The sequence below is a fragment of the Trachurus trachurus genome (assembly GCF_905171665.1).
Source record: "Trachurus trachurus genome assembly, chromosome: 23".
NCBI lineage: Eukaryota > Metazoa > Chordata > Actinopteri > Carangiformes > Carangidae > Trachurus > Trachurus trachurus.
Genome location: NC_139912.1, coordinates 20,935,075 through 20,951,026, shown reverse-complemented (window position 1 = coordinate 20,951,026; position 15,952 = coordinate 20,935,075). Strand labels below are relative to the sequence as shown.

At 40.5% G+C, this 15,952-nt stretch overlaps 1 long non-coding RNA gene across 1 annotated transcript; it reads left to right on the top strand.

Annotated features, from left to right (window-relative positions):
- Nucleotides 1-12,851: 12,851 nt before the first annotated feature.
- Nucleotides 12,852-13,710, top strand: LOC311006356. Its single transcript, XR_014596378.1, has 3 exons — nucleotides 12,852-12,918; nucleotides 13,445-13,503; nucleotides 13,596-13,710. It is a non-coding gene; the product is annotated as an uncharacterized lncRNA (long non-coding RNA).
- The last annotated feature ends 2,242 nt before the right edge of the window (nucleotides 13,711-15,952 follow it).

Here is a 15,952-nt window from a genome sequence, read left to right as displayed (position 1 = left end):
GAGGCCTCCTGCCTCCAGCTCCCCTCCACCTTCCGCTTTCACAAAAAAAAGAAGAAGAAAAACAGTCTGATGGTTATGGGAAATCCAACTACAAAACAAATATGTATATTTTCAATTTATCTCACCTCCCATACCTGTCTGTGCTCCCCACAAGCCTTGGCAACTCTCCTAGCTGCCCCTCCAACTCACTATTTAAATTCAGAATTCCTAAGCGGATTTTCTCAATTTAGCCATACTTTTAATCTTTGGCGAAATGAGTGATGACTTCTTTAAATAAAAAATAAAAAAAAACTGACAGGCTTACAGCGCACACCGGCGGATTAGTTTCCCGTGGAGATGAGGTTTTCCTTTGTGCCGCCATGTGTCTGTTTGATGGGGTTTAACAGGAGGCGTTGGTGCTGAAATTGGATGCAGCAGGGATCGTGGGTAGATGGCCCGAGTTCGATACAGACCCCCACGCTGCAACTTTGCCCTGTGCTTTTCCCTTCATTTTCCTTTTCCCTCGGGTCCAATGACTGAGCCTTTAAACACTCATTGACTGACTGACACACAGATACACACACCTCCCCACACAAATACAAACAGAATTTCTACCTCTAAACACACATACACAAACCATAAAGCGCCACACAAACACACACCGGCACATAGCCTGTGCTGTAAGGAATATGCACACCCCTCCAAAGCACCTGCTTTGAACAGTCCAGTCAAGCATTAAATCCCACCTGCTCCATAATCTATCGGATAGTCCACACTTTGTTATGTTGGCTGCTCACTAACTTTCATTACACAACGCTGGAGCACCCAGTCTGTTCATCATCCATCCTGTTGTCACCACCATCCTTTTGTCACTGTATTTAACGTTATGCGCATGTTGAATAGGGAATGTGGCAGTGTGATAAAAGCAGCAGCGTTTCTTTCCCCCCAAATGAACGAATGAAGGCTGACGTCACCATCTGACTTCATCTACAGGAGATTAAATGAGCTGGAAAACCGTTCCTAATTTGCTTTAGTCTGGAGGAAAAACATCCTCTGATGGTTGACTGATGCTGGTAGGTTGCTGGTTGCTGGTCAGAGAGCAGGTATACTGTAGGGAAATGGGAGGAGAAGCCTGTTCCACCATTGTAAATTTCCATTTCAATGTTTTTTTTTTTTTTTTTGGAAGGGATATTTTTGGGTGTCCTGACAGCCTAATGGTTCAGGAGCACACAACAAAACTGTAATGTCTGTGATTTGTTTTCAGCCAAGAACCTGTGTTGCATGTTGGAAGGATTGCCTTGAAATTTGCAACAGATATTCACAGCGACTGGAGAATGGAGAGACTCCTGATTTCTCATCCAAATATTAATTTCTCATATATTTGCAAAATTAATTATACTCCTGTCAGCCTCAAATGTGATTTGTTGAGCGCTACCTATCACATAAAGGAGACGTGTCCTCATGGCGACATGGCCGCAGGGGCCCTGGGGGCATGTCGAAACCTGATTGACCATGTGTGGCTTTGATAGCGTTGTTGTGCCGGCTAACCAGCCATGAGTAGCTGTTGTTGAGGTGTAAAAGTAACTAGAAGCACATTTATGGCCTATTTATTGAGACAGTTCCTGTGTGGGTACCCATGCTGCGACTCTGTTGTGCATGTCTATGAGAGCCAGTAGCGATACAACCACAGCCATGCTACTTATCAGTGGCCAATGGTCAACATTATTATTCCTTAGCTCTAAAGAGCTTAGAGCTTAGATTTATCAGGAGGCATATTTGTTGCGTTTGCCGCTAGTGATCAGGGATAAATCTTGTTTATGGCTTGCTAATGTTAGCCTGGTGGCAGCTGTAAACACAATCCCACCACTTACAGGCTAATTTCAGGCAGAAAGGCAGTTTTTTTTTTTTTTTTTAAGAATTTGAATTATTTTGTACTGCATTTTGTATTTATGTAACAGAGGTTATGCATACGGTGATATATAATGACACAAAATTGTTTTTTTTATTTGTTTTACCTAACAGTGATTGCTTCCCCTCCTCGGGCCGAACTTTTATTTGCCTGTGTGCCCCCACGGAACCCCATGTTTTTTTTTATAAAAGGCCCTATAAACTCTTCCTTATTCTTGCTCTGTGGGCGAGGTGAGCGGTCTTTTTGTTCTGGATTCCTTCATGTTTTATTGGGCCTTCATTTAATGCCCCAGTATGTAACTTATTTGGCTTTTTATTAGCAAAATTCAAATATTGCTTTCATAAATACGTATTTCACTGAAGTCGAATCACACCCGCATACAAATGAAAGCTTTCTCGTACCTTAGAATGAGTTGTTACAAGTCGTTACAAATACATAAGTGGCCGACGCACCGAACCGAGGCGGCCATGTTGCATCGCCATTTTCTACGTTCAGTGGCAGCGTGACCGTAGGTAACCACGGAAACTCAGCGGAGCTGTCGGCTCGGGGAGAAAGTTTTCCAGGTAGCGCCTGTTAAAACTGTCACCACTGTGTAGTGTGAGGAAGGACGGAGGCACTGATGTTGCATTCAGGTGCAGTCATAGGCGCCGATTTATGTTTTTGCCCGTGGGTGCTCAATTATATATATATATATATATATATATATATATATATATATATATATATATATATATATATATATATCACTGATTCTTGAGAGTCGGGACAAAACACGTTCTGAAAAACTTTTTTTGAAAATTTACACTATATTGATTAGAGTTATATATTCATGTAGATAAAGATCTGTTCTATTTAACCATGTAAAGGTGCAGGCTGGAGGTTAAAAAACATTTTTAACAAATTCACATGTTTACCATAAGGACTTGATTTGTGTCAACTCCGTCAGACACACTAAAAGTATATAATTATATAATTATAATAGCCTAACAAGAATCTTAAGTTCTGATGTATGTTTTAATAGTGTTTAGTTACTCTGATATGCAATAAAAAGTAAGATATAAACTTAAGGTTTAATTTCACACTGTTATGAATACACAGATTTCTAAAAATTAGCATTTTCAAACTTTATCTTTTATTTTGCCACTATAGAAAAAAATCCTAAAGTGAATAAGACACAAGAGGATGTAGATCTGATGATCCTTCATTACTTAAACAACAAAAACTGAAGAAAGAATTATTTGTTTTCCCAAAAAATTACAAAAACATACATCTGACGGTGCTGATGAAGATCTGACGGAGCTGACGGAGTTGACAAAATTGTATTTGCATTTCTGATCAATGAGCAAAATCTTTTTTAAACAGATGGAAGTGACACTAAATTAAAAAATAGCAACCCCTTGTCTTACTGAACATATTTTAAATTCAACTATAATAAACAAAACTGTAAATACACCATTTCAAACTATAACAAATTGCACTTCTTCATTTTGTACTCCGAAGCCCTTCTATAATGTCACAGTATCTAGCATTTGATTGGAAGATGTGTCTGTTTTGGACAAATCTGCCACAGATGACACTGTACTGCATATATTACACTAATGATGGTGGAAAGGCAGGGTTTTGCACACTGTCCGAGTCAGAGAGACTGGATGCTGTGGCATTCTGGACACATATCCTATGGATCATGTCTTAAAATATATCAAGACAAAATTACCACAGGTGCACTTTTGGTATGATGGTCCAAGTAAACTGATTTGAAAAAGCAACATTGAACTTCTTCCCTGCTCTATAAGAAGTGTGTATATTTTCAATAGTGAAAACTACACACTGTACCTTTAAAATTGTACATCAATCAATAAATCAAACATGTAGACAAGTGCTATATATAACACATGTGCTGGAAAGTCATTCAATAATAAGCAGATAGAAAAGAGAAGAAAATTATTCAATAAGCAGACCACAGTCTGGCCATGCTCTACAAATCACAAGTATATTGTAAAATATGTAATTGCATTCTATATAACTACATTAATGTGCAGATAAACCCCTAAAATAACATTCTATTCCTTTACTATATTTGAAAAAAGTATAATATTAGCACATTTAAGCAGTTATTGGTGGATTTGTCAACTCCGTCAGCTTACATGTCAACTCCGTCAGACATAAAACCTGACGGAGTTGACTCTGACGGAGTTGACGAAATGGCATGTTTTTTTCCTTCTGCAGAAAAAAGCACTGCAGCTAGCTAGCTAGTTTTTTGGCTATTGCTAGCTGTCTCCATAATCTCAATAAAATACTTGCATTGAGTCCACTATGGTTTAAAAAAAGTATCATAAGGGAGAGATGGTGTTGACATGCTCCGGCTGTGACCATAGGAAAATTGACATTGTTCATCTAAAATATCAAAAAATGTCAACTTTACCAGACCATGTGTGGTATTGATGCATTCACCACAGCCAGGAGAATGAAGAGGGATCCTTAGGGGATAGCTGGCCATGCTATTGCCTGATTTAATGAGGTTTATGAAAAAATCTGACGGAGTTGACGGAAACAGAGGACACAACTTTGATGGGCAGATTTCTGTGGAAAATATTTTTAGATGTTCATGGCATGCATTGTTTTATACATGTATAACCCTTATCTTTGATTTGATATAAATGTTTTCACAATTGTAGAGGTTTTTAAAGTTTTTTGGGGCTGGTGAATGTTGTGACCTATTGCTGAGGACAAGAGAAATAACATGGGCTGTCTGACCACTGGTCATATAATTAAACAAATATCCCCCAAAAAAGGAATTATCTATGCTAAAACATAACATCAGTATTCACAATTCATTTAGATCTAACTTTGTGAGTATGTCAATCATTATTTATTTCTTTATTTTTGATATAAATAAGACTTTTCTATGTGGGACATGTTTTGTCCCGACTCTCAAGAATCAGTGATATATATATATATATATATATATATATATATATATATATATATATATATATATATATATATATATATATATATATATATATATATATATATATTTTTTTTTTTTTTTTTTTTTTTTTTTTTTTTTTGGGTGCTCAAAATGAATACCACCAAGGTAGCCTAATGGTGGTCTCAAACTGACTTTTATTGCATAGATATAGTCACCAGCCACAACTAAATACAACACAGTCTATTGACAGCGAGGTATGCGTATGAAAACAGTGGATTTTTTTAGGTGCTGTGGCTACAAGCAAATCTCATATTGTCTCTGTACAAAGACAACAAAGACCTTTGTAAATGTGAAAACAGTGTAGACCTATACAAGATTTGCGTTTGGGCAACACTGATCGAAATGAATTTATTCATGGCCACATTAAGTGAAATTATTAACTTTACCGATAATCCATCTGATTATCTGACTGCTGTGAGCGCACAACTTATTTCAGTGTGACACTGACTGTATATAAAAGTAAAATATATAGATTAATACATAATGAGCTCCTGGCGCTCAGCTCAACGGGTGAGGAGAACATCTGTAGGCGGAGACAACTCTCGGCGGAGGCGCTCAGAGAGAAAGTAAACAGCAGCGGATCAGCTGATCTCTCCCTCCGTACAAACGCTCTGTTCTGATCCAGCTCCACTGGACTTTCAAAGTAAAGGTCACGCAGCTGAAAATTAGTTAAATAGTGAAACAGCGGCGCTTTTATAGCCGATTTTAGGATTAAATTCTGAACATAACCTGGTCGGGACGGGCTAAAAGTAGTAGCTACAGGAGAGCCTGGCTTAAGTTTAGTTAAACTTTAGACTCAACATACCTCGCTAACCCACGAAACTGGCTTCACAGTACACTCCTCTGGTACTTTCGTCCCTGCTGACACTTGCTGCTGGCCTGTCCCTGTCAATGCTGCTGCCGCCGCCACCGCTACTGCTGCTGCTGGGAGCATTGGTGGTTGTAGACGCAGTTCCACTTAGTTTTCTTATTACAAACTTGTCCATTTTTAACCGCCGATACGCAGCCAACCTTCACATTTTTGCTGTGTGTGTGTACGTGACGGCCTCTTGTTTAGCCGTAGCTTGTCTCGCTCGCCAGTCGCCAGACCCTCCTCCAGAGAAGAAGCTCCGCAGCCAAATCCGATCATTGGATACGTGACTACGCTAACGTGTGCACGCACAGAGCTGTAATGATTTTGATTGGATAATACGATTTAAGTAAATGTAGTTCATTTTAAAGATACAGTTTCACCACAAGTTTCATTTATTCACTCATTTTATTTTTTTTTATCTACCATCCCGATTGGCCAGTGGGTGCTCAGCGTTGCCAGTTGGTGCTCGAGCACCGGAGCACCCACGGGATCGGCGCCTATGGGTGCAGTCAGGTGCAGTCAGGCAGACGGCCGTCGGCAAACCAACCGGATGTCATTTTACTCGACGAGAGAATGCGACATCACCATGACAACATATTGTCACGCCTGTATTGTTTTGCCTCGTGCTGGCGGACCACTTGTTTACATAGACGCTTGTTTATCCTGTTACATGCAGCGTCTGTTGTCTGTCTGACATCTGCCCGATTTCACGTGAATGCAACATCAAGAATACGTTCAGATATGCAACCGCACCGCTAGATGGGGGGAATTCCTACACATTATACCTTTAATGTTTTGATCTAATAAATCTATTCATGTGATGTCTATCTTTGTATGGGTTTGGGTGGTATCTAGGAGGATATTTAAAAATATATTTTATATCATCTTCATCGGGTATAAGACGTGTCGGGATAGCATGGTTTGCTTCATTCAACATACAATGCAGAGACTCTACGGTGGTTATATTGACCTGAGATCACAAGAATCTCAGAGGAACGTGGTTGGACTAGCTTAGCCTAAGGACTGGAAGCAGCTAGCCTAGCTAATAAAGCTATAAGGTTCACACAGTAACATGTTTTACTGGGTTTGTTTAATCTCTACATGAAATATGTCAACACACAGTGACCTGATTGGTGTGTAGGCTATCTGCCAAACATGAATCTTGTGCTCAAAGCCGCCACTCACAAGATGTTGTCAGAGACCGGTGCCCAAGGTTGCGAGTGGTTGTGCTCATCCATTCATGTAAAAGAGGAGCTCCTTTTGATGTCATATGAGTCATGGAAAAACTGACTGATGATGGTCAACACCCCCTTTTTTGCTAAAGGTCCAGGGCTAAGGTCATAACAGATAGTCTGAGACACTTGGCTTGGTGTGGCTGGGTGCCTGGGGTTAGTCAACAGCAGCCGCACTCACTCCCTCACTGGGTATTTATGGCCCACCATTATTTCTATACCTCCTTAATCCAGTATAGAGGACTTAGACTTCTTTGTTTGCTCATTTGACTGTGTGGGTGCCATATCCCAAAGCTGGGCGTGGGATTAGTCAGGCATTGTGTCAGTAGCTTGTGAAGATGCTGGGGATGGGGGGGAGGGGGCCCGCTTGATTAAACAGAGGCAGTAGAAACAACAACACAAGCTTTCATTTGAGGAAGGACTGCACCGAGGTGGAAGGGATCTGGCAAAAAAAAAAAAAACCTCACCCAGGTTGATTTTTATAAAAATCCATGGGATACTTTTGGCATTTCTATAAGATCTGTTGACTAATTTTTCCTTTGACGCAGCCCTGCTCACCACCAGCAGGAGAGGCATTTAAGTAATCTAACAATGCAGGGAGTGCTTGTGAAATAGCCATTCTCATCATTTCCTTTGATGTGTACATACATTTAACGTGAGCCAGAGCTCCTGAGAAGCATGACAAATCGCTGGAGAGGGTTTCTTCTCTACACGTTTTTCCATGGGGTCAGGCTGGCAGTAGGGGTAGTGCAGGGGTGGGAGATTTTGGCATTCCTTTTGGAGCGCTGCACTTGACCTACTTTTCATTAATGGGGATTCTGAGTGAAAAAGAGAGCTGTTTATCCTGTGATGAAAAGTATAATGACATTTGGTTTAAGGCAAGCGGACGGAGAGGATGCAGTCCCCCTCATCCGCTGGCTGACCCCCCACGGGTGTCTTGCCTATTGTGACTCGGGTGAGGCTGCTGGTCTATAAGGGAAGCGACTTGAGTGGAGAGCCAGATGAGCTTGGTGACACAAACACCTTTTGAAAAATGTTTGGTGAAAGCACTGCTGGGAGGTTTTCAATGCCCTCGCTCATGAATCCACAAAAAGGCAATTTCTGAGATGCTCGGAACTTAAAGTCTAAAGGGGATATATTGTATGAAGAGCATTCACATCCATCATTCTGAGTGGAAATGAGCTAGCCTTAGGTGGAGATATCTCCAAAGTTTTGGCTGGGGCTGAGTACAGTGGCAGCAGGTGAAAGAGAGACATGTGAACACTGTCCAGAAAGAGTGGAGAGAGGCAGAGGAGCGGTGGAGAGCTGTGGCAATTAGAGAGTGTCCCCACCTGACATCAAAGAGAATAATTCAGGTCCCACCCCTATTCTTTCATTTTATTATGGTCATTTTGACCTCTCATTAGCCCTGCTACGTGGATGCAGCTGATATGTTGTCAAACCCGATATAATCAGAACATCAACATCAAAGCTATGCAAAGGTGTGTGTGTACATATCTATATATATCCATTTCCACATCCCCACACACTTAAATATATATTTATATATATATATATGTTCAAATTGATAGCTGGAAATATAGATGTTTCATAATAATATTTTTGACTGTTTTAACTATCTCCTCCTCTCCCCGACTCCTTTTTCCTTCCTCTCTTATTCTCTCTTATGCTCATATTCCCTCTCTCTCATTTGCTATTTGAAGCATCTATTAGTGTTTTAACACCACAGGAAAGCGGCTTCATTGAAATGCAATGAAAACTGCACTGAGAAGGCAAAGTTAACTAATGGGCTCAAATTTTCAAACGAATGCAAGATTAAAGTCAATTGAATCTCCCATTGGGTCTTGACTGAAACCCTTTGAAAAGAAGCCCCACAGTGGGTTTCAGAAATGAAAAATAGGACTTATTCTAAAATATTAATTACATTTTATACCCTCATTACAGCAAGCAATAACATTTGTTCAGAAACTTTACCTTGAGGTGCTTCGTGTGCTACAGATAGGACAGGAAGGTGGTGTGTCGGTTCACCTCAGCCTCGTCTCCGACACGGCTATGCAGATGTTGCTCACTGACACATCACAGGGCAGGATATCACTGCAAATAGACCACATTCATATTTGATCTGCAGTTTTAAAATGAGCTGCCTTTTCTTATGCTACTTCATTGTGAGCATTTTTTTGAGCCATGATCCTGTTAAAATGAATGAGGGAAGACATAAGACAATATTATCGTGTCTTGACTGCCAAAAAAAAAAAAAAAACAGAAGGGGGGAGGAAAAAAAAAATCATGGAGCAGAACTACAGAATAACCAAACAGAAGAAAGAAAGCTGAAGCAAAAGGGAAGGGAAGAAAGGGAATAGAAGGTGTTGTCTGACTCAAAACCTTAGAGAGAGAAATACACGGATTCCTTGGAGGGTGTTTTTTTCCCTTCCTTTGCACTATTATTTAAGGAGCACACACAGCAGATCCTGCATCAACTACGATGGCCTACTTTTTCAACTTTATATACCATGAATTAAATATATTTTATAATACATGCCCACGTTTCCCATAAATGAAGCGCGCATGATAAACGAACATAGAACACATTAGGGAAAGTTGCTCTCATTTTTTCGACAACAGATTCAACAACTCTTTGTCTGCGGCTCTCATTTATGTGTGCACCGGATACACACTGCAACGTACGCACACACACACACACACACACAAGCGCGTGTTGTCTCTCTCCCCGACTGTCTTTGGAGGATTTATATGTGTCAAAACTCACATTCCAGCCTGAGACAAAGAGCAGCAGGCCCACAGGAGTGACAGGAGGAAGATCTGAAAACTCTTCTGTCGCCTGTAATGGGCTAGAAGTCATTAAAAACATCACTGCTGGCCTAATTAAGATGGGACATCTGGTCTTTCCTCACAGAATGGATCGCAGCAGAGTACAAATAACTCCTCTATGACAAGTTGAGAGGTGTCATACATCTCAGTGATCGTCAATCAACATGGGAGTTATGGAGCTCTTTCATCATTAACGAGCAAATGCTTTGTTTTTGCCATATGAAAGAAAACAGACAATTTTCAAAAAAAAGGAGAGAAAAAAAAGAGATTTGGAGGTTTTTCTGTGTCTTCCAATGCTGCTCAATCTCCCTTTTATGTTGCTGCCAATTAGTTGGAATAAACTTTACTCTGTCTTTGATGATACCAGTCTTTGCATGGAGCAAAAGTTGGCTTGAGTCTTCTGCGCTGCATTCGGTCATTTTCCATTAAGTGGGTCAATCACTGACTGTACAAATAAGGCCTAATATGTATGGAGGAGTTATGTGGAAAAGAAACTAAGGCTAATCCCTTAATATATAACACTTAATTAAAATAGCCAGTTCAATGAAACTTCAACATACATAAATCATGACATTAGACAACACTGACCTCGCCAATGAGCAGTTAAGCCATGTGTAGTTTAAGACAGACTTGTTGCATGTTGTATAGCCAAACATGGATTTTGGAGATATGAGTTTAAATTATGCTCAAAACATCTTGAATATTTCCATTTGATTGAATTCTGCAGATATATAAAAAAAAAGGCTTGCATTTGAATATCTGAATGGATAGATTATAATATTTATATTTTAGTATATTGAAGTAAATATTTCAGTCCATCATTTGGTTGCAATGCAGGGTTAGAACATGTATGTTACAGAATATACCATCAATTAATGAACCAAATAGGAGTTCAAACTATACATTTTCAACCCTAAATTTAGAAATTTAAAGTGAGCATATAATATCAGATCTGTAGCTGCCATCAACACCACATAACTTATGTGCTAAACATAAAGGAGCTTTTAGCAGCCATATCCTCCTCAGTTGGAGTCCTTGGAGTTGGAGACCTTACACTGTAAATAGAGATAGGCTGGTAGTGTGCACTCCGCCCCTGAATCCTGGCTAACCCAAAAATGGGCAAAGAGGAGGGGCGTGTGTGTAGCTGACACTTTAGCGACACATGATCAAGCAAAACGTTATGCCATACTGAAATTTACATTTAAAGCCAGGGACACACCGCCCTGACGCGACCCAACGCCGACGGCCGCTTGTCCGACGAGTTTGTCGCCTCTCGTCGGACACCGTCGGAAGAGAGGAAGCAGTGAAACACACGGCCCCGACGACTGCCGACTACACAGCAGCCTGTACGTTCTGCGCTTGCACGAGATGCATTATCTCTCCATAACAGCGGGTGGCGCTAGTCTCGTGCCCGTAAACCAAAACATGAAAACAGGAAATGACCTAACGGAGAAACCATAGAAGAAACCAGGCAGATTAAAAACAAAGCGCACACAACAGCTTGGTATTAGTTTTGAGAAGACGTTTTGGAAACGATCCAAAAAAAGCAAAATGTAGTTCGTCTTTGCCTGCACCATGTGTTTTATGTGTGGTTTGTTTACTATCGTCACTTCCGCCCCTGCCCACACACCGCGCTGATTCGCTACGGCACCGCCAGTCATAATCGTCATAGCTGGCACACAGCCAATCAGAGTACCCGACGAGTCTCCTCTCCCGGCGGCCGATGAGCCCCGACTGAGCATGTTGAATCGGCCCCGACGAGACCCGACGGCTTCCGACGCTCCCCGACGGAGGTGAACACACCAAACGAGGACCCGACACCATCCGACGAGGCCCGAGGCCCGGCGGTCGGGGCGGTGTGTCCCTGGCTTTAGGAGATAGAACAGATAACACTTTTCACTGGCTGTAAATGTGTCAATTTACACTGTAAAAAAGTGCATTTTAATACAACAGTCTATGGATTCAGTCCAGTCACTTCTTTTTTAATGTTTTTTTTTTTTGCGTTTTAGCCTTTATTTGACAGCACATAGTGAGATAGACAGGAAAGGGGGAGGCAGAGAGAGGGGGAATGACATGCAGGAAAGGTCTGCCCGATGCGGGATTCGAACCGGGGACGCCTGCGTTGAGGACTGTAGCCTCTACATAGGGCGGCCGCCTTAACCACTGCGCCATGCACCGCCCCCAGTCCAGTCACTTTTGGAGCCAGTCTCTAGTGGTCGTTCAAAGAACTGCACTTCTTGGTACTTCCATGTTGGCTTCATTTTCCATTCCTTGGTATTGCTGCTTGATGGAGAACCAAAACAGCATTGGGCTTATACATTAATCAGTTGGGCACTCAAACACATCTTCCATGGCAACTTTCTACTGTATCTTCTCAACTTGTTCTGCTGCTCCCTGTTAACAAGCTATTGTAGGTTAAGGGTAAAGGACTATTCTATAAGGGATGCAAGTATCAAATGTTACATCAAGAAATTAATTTAATTTATCTGTCAAACTTAAATAGCTGAAGGAAGCCACTGAAGGAATGTGTATTTCCTCCATCTCCTCCATTTTGAATTCTTATTGGAAACAACATCACTTGCAGTATAAAATATAATTAATATTGTGGAATACAATAGGACGGGACTGTTTTTTTTTTTCAGTCAAGGAACTGGCACCTTCCTTCCAAAGTCCAGACACTTCCTGTCTTGCTTCACATGTTTAGTTGTGTTGAGTGAGATACATTGAATATATCATGCCCATATCTCCATGACCCAGCCTCATTACACAGCAAATTCAAAAGTGTTAAATTTCCAGTGTTGGTGTTAAATGTTAAAAATACAGTGTTAATTCAACACTTGCTTAGTTGATTCAACTATGTGAGAGTTAATTCCTCAAAAGAGTTGGTGTTAATCCGGGGAGTTAAATCCAAACAACACTATTAAGTGTTGATTTTAAAATCAACACTTAAAATCAACTCTGTTACGTGTTGACTTTAAAATCAACACTGAACAGAGTTTCTCCAACGGATCTGTGACGTGTTTTCCTGAAAGCGGGACGACTCCCAGTCTGAGCAGGAGTCTGAGCAGGAGTCTGAGCAGGGGCAACAGCACTTTCTTTTCGGGACTTCACCAAGTATCTTTCCGTAAGTAAATGAAAGGCAGCATGCCTATTTGATAATTACCTTCTATTCTATGCAGTAACATTAGTATTTGTATGTGTTGATAATAAGTCTAACGGAGTCCTGTGTGTAAAGTTAGCTGACATCATGGTAGGCTAAATCCAATGTTAAGGTTAGCATGGTTGTTGTAGCCTGATGCTATTTTTTCAAGTGTGCATTAATGTTCCTTTTGTACATAAGACATGGGTGTTGATAAATATGCTTAACCTTGGTAATGTTATAGGCCGGGGGTTTGAGCTCCTGCTTGCTAGGGATAACATTAGCTGCTAAAAGTCGGACTAGCTCCGGGTGGTAGCCTAAGTTAATTATGTTGCTGCTGGAGGAATACAGGTGTAGACACACCGGGCCGCCACACCGACCTCTTCTCTAAACCCAGAGCTTTTTTACGGGCCGGAGTAGTTTTATTGAGTTTTTAATTGTTGGGATTTTTTTTTTTTTTTTTTTTTTTTTAGAGTTTAATCTTAATTTTATTTTCTCAATCTATCATTAGCCGCAGCTAATACAGGAGCCACACACACACCCCTCAGCTGCTGAACATCTGAAATGTCTGTGAGTTTTTATAACGTTAACTTTGAAGTTACGCCTTGCTGTAGCTATCTATGCATATGAACAATAGTATAAAAATGTGTGTTCTTCTGTAGATTGACCAAGACTTCACCATGATGTTTGGAGAGGAAGTGTCGGGCAGAGTTTTGACAAAAGGGCCTACTTTTGTCAAAGCTAGGATCCTGACAGACTGCGAAAAACTGACTTCTAATGAGCACATAAGACCTCTTGTCTGTGCTGCACAAGGTGGGTCTGGTTAATTTGTCTCCTTCTCTTTAAAATATCTCAGTTATTTATGATGTGAATGTGTCTTGACATTTCTCCTGTTTTTCCTCTAGGCTGGGACAGTGACCTGCTTCTCCTACCTCCAAAGGCCACAAAAAGAGTGGAAAAATCAGTGCCTGTCAAGCTGAGGACCATATTGTGAGATATTTGCAGGTATTCAAATGTTAATGTACTTGTATGTACAGTTATTCTGATGATCCTACTTCAGGTGTTAAGCACATTTTCTATTGACTTAGTTGAATGTAGCAGTAACACTTTTCACAATTTTCTCATGATTCTTCTTTACATTTTGTTAAAGATGGGAGCCAGTGTCGATACCTTCCTATCTGGTGTGGTGCCGGGACAGCCCTTCCTCCTGTGTGTTGGCGCAAAGAAGAACAGCATCCAAAGATACCTCGTCATCATTGATCACAAGGCCATCCCTTACAAGGCACAGACATCCTTGGCAGCTTTCGATGAACTCTTCTTCACCTTCAGTGTCAACTACCATGAACACTACCGTGAACACCAGGCACACCACAAAGGTTCTGCATTGCTTTGTCAGCATTTAAGACTACACCATGGTCTATATCCTGGAAAGACATTACATTTAAAATGTGAGGAGCCGGGATGTTGTTTATTATTTTGCACCTATACAGCAAAGCATCTTGTTCATTTCCATAGAGATGTTGCTTTAACTACTGCTGATGTGGACACTCAGGATGAAGTTGGTGAGCCCTCAACTTCACAGGCAATGAGAACAGACTCTCCAACAACTACCCAGCTCTCTGTTGATAATAATCCTGTGTATATTGTGTAACCTGTGCTGTGGTTAGTGCAAAGCCAGTGCTGTTGTTGTGTGCTTGTTTGAAATACATGATGATTCAAACTACAACTTGTGTGGATTTCTTTATATATTATTACTATTACTATTATTATTATTATTATTATTATTATTATTATTATTATTATTATTATTATTATTATTAACAGCAGCAGCAGTAATAATATATTTAACACTCCCATAGTGTTACTATAATTTGAACTTTATTCAGTGTTAAAACAACACAATAATAGTGTTAATTTGTGACACTATACACTAGTGTTAGGGAAATTCAACACAGTGAGTGTTAGATTTTAACTAATGAGAGTGTTGTTCCAACTCTGTCACAGTGTTAATTGTTTAACACTTTCAAAAGTGTTATTTTAACTCGATTTAGTGTGGACCAATATAGACACTTTTAAAGTGTTGAATTTAACTCCCTAGGAGTTGAATTAACACTTCTGAATTTGCTGTGTATGCATCAAGTAGCAGCTCAGTTTTCACACACAGGGTGGAAGCACAACACTTTTTTTTATTTTACCATTAAAAAGAATCTAGTCAGACACCGAAGGAGCCAATGCATGAAAATAATTGGAGCCCAAGGGGTAATATTTGTTCTGTTGAAATAATAATTATTCTTATGGTCTTTGTGTGGAGATGCTGGGCCACAGAGGGAGAACACAATCCACCATTATGTTTTCATCAATAATCATTTGTGGGGGTCTGTGGAGGCAGTTGTATTTCATGCATGTCGCCAGCCTCAATGTTTACACGGATAACATATCTGCTGCCATGGAGCGTTGTACTCATTTACCATATGGGCTCACGTGATGGACCACATTACAATACTGGCTTTTGTTGTTGCGTGGTACTGATGTTTCGGAGAAGGTTTTTTTCCTTTTTCTTTAGCAGGTCACAAATAGCTTCAAACTATATTTCCCAAATGGATTGAGAGGAAACTGAGGAATGGATGCTAACAAACCCACCTAACCCCCAACTGCTCCCTAGGCTCTGTAGGCCTACTGTACTATGGCTGCCCACAGCCCCAGGTGTGTGTGTGTGTGTGTGTGTGCTCACTGACCTTCCCATATGTGTGTGGGCGCATTTACCACACACAGAAAATAAATGCAGAGCTAATTTCCTACTTGTATGATAAAAGATTCTTCCCCTTATGTAGCACATTGATTGTCACCTGTTTCTAAAGGTGCACAACTCTTTGTCCGTATGAAGAACGAAGGACAAAAAAAAAAACTCATGTACAAAAGACTAGACCAAGGCCTTGTCTCTAGACAGACATCAGTATGTGATACTGATGGGTGATCAGCTTGCCTTTGTAGCTCATAGTGCTTCATACTGCTACTGAAA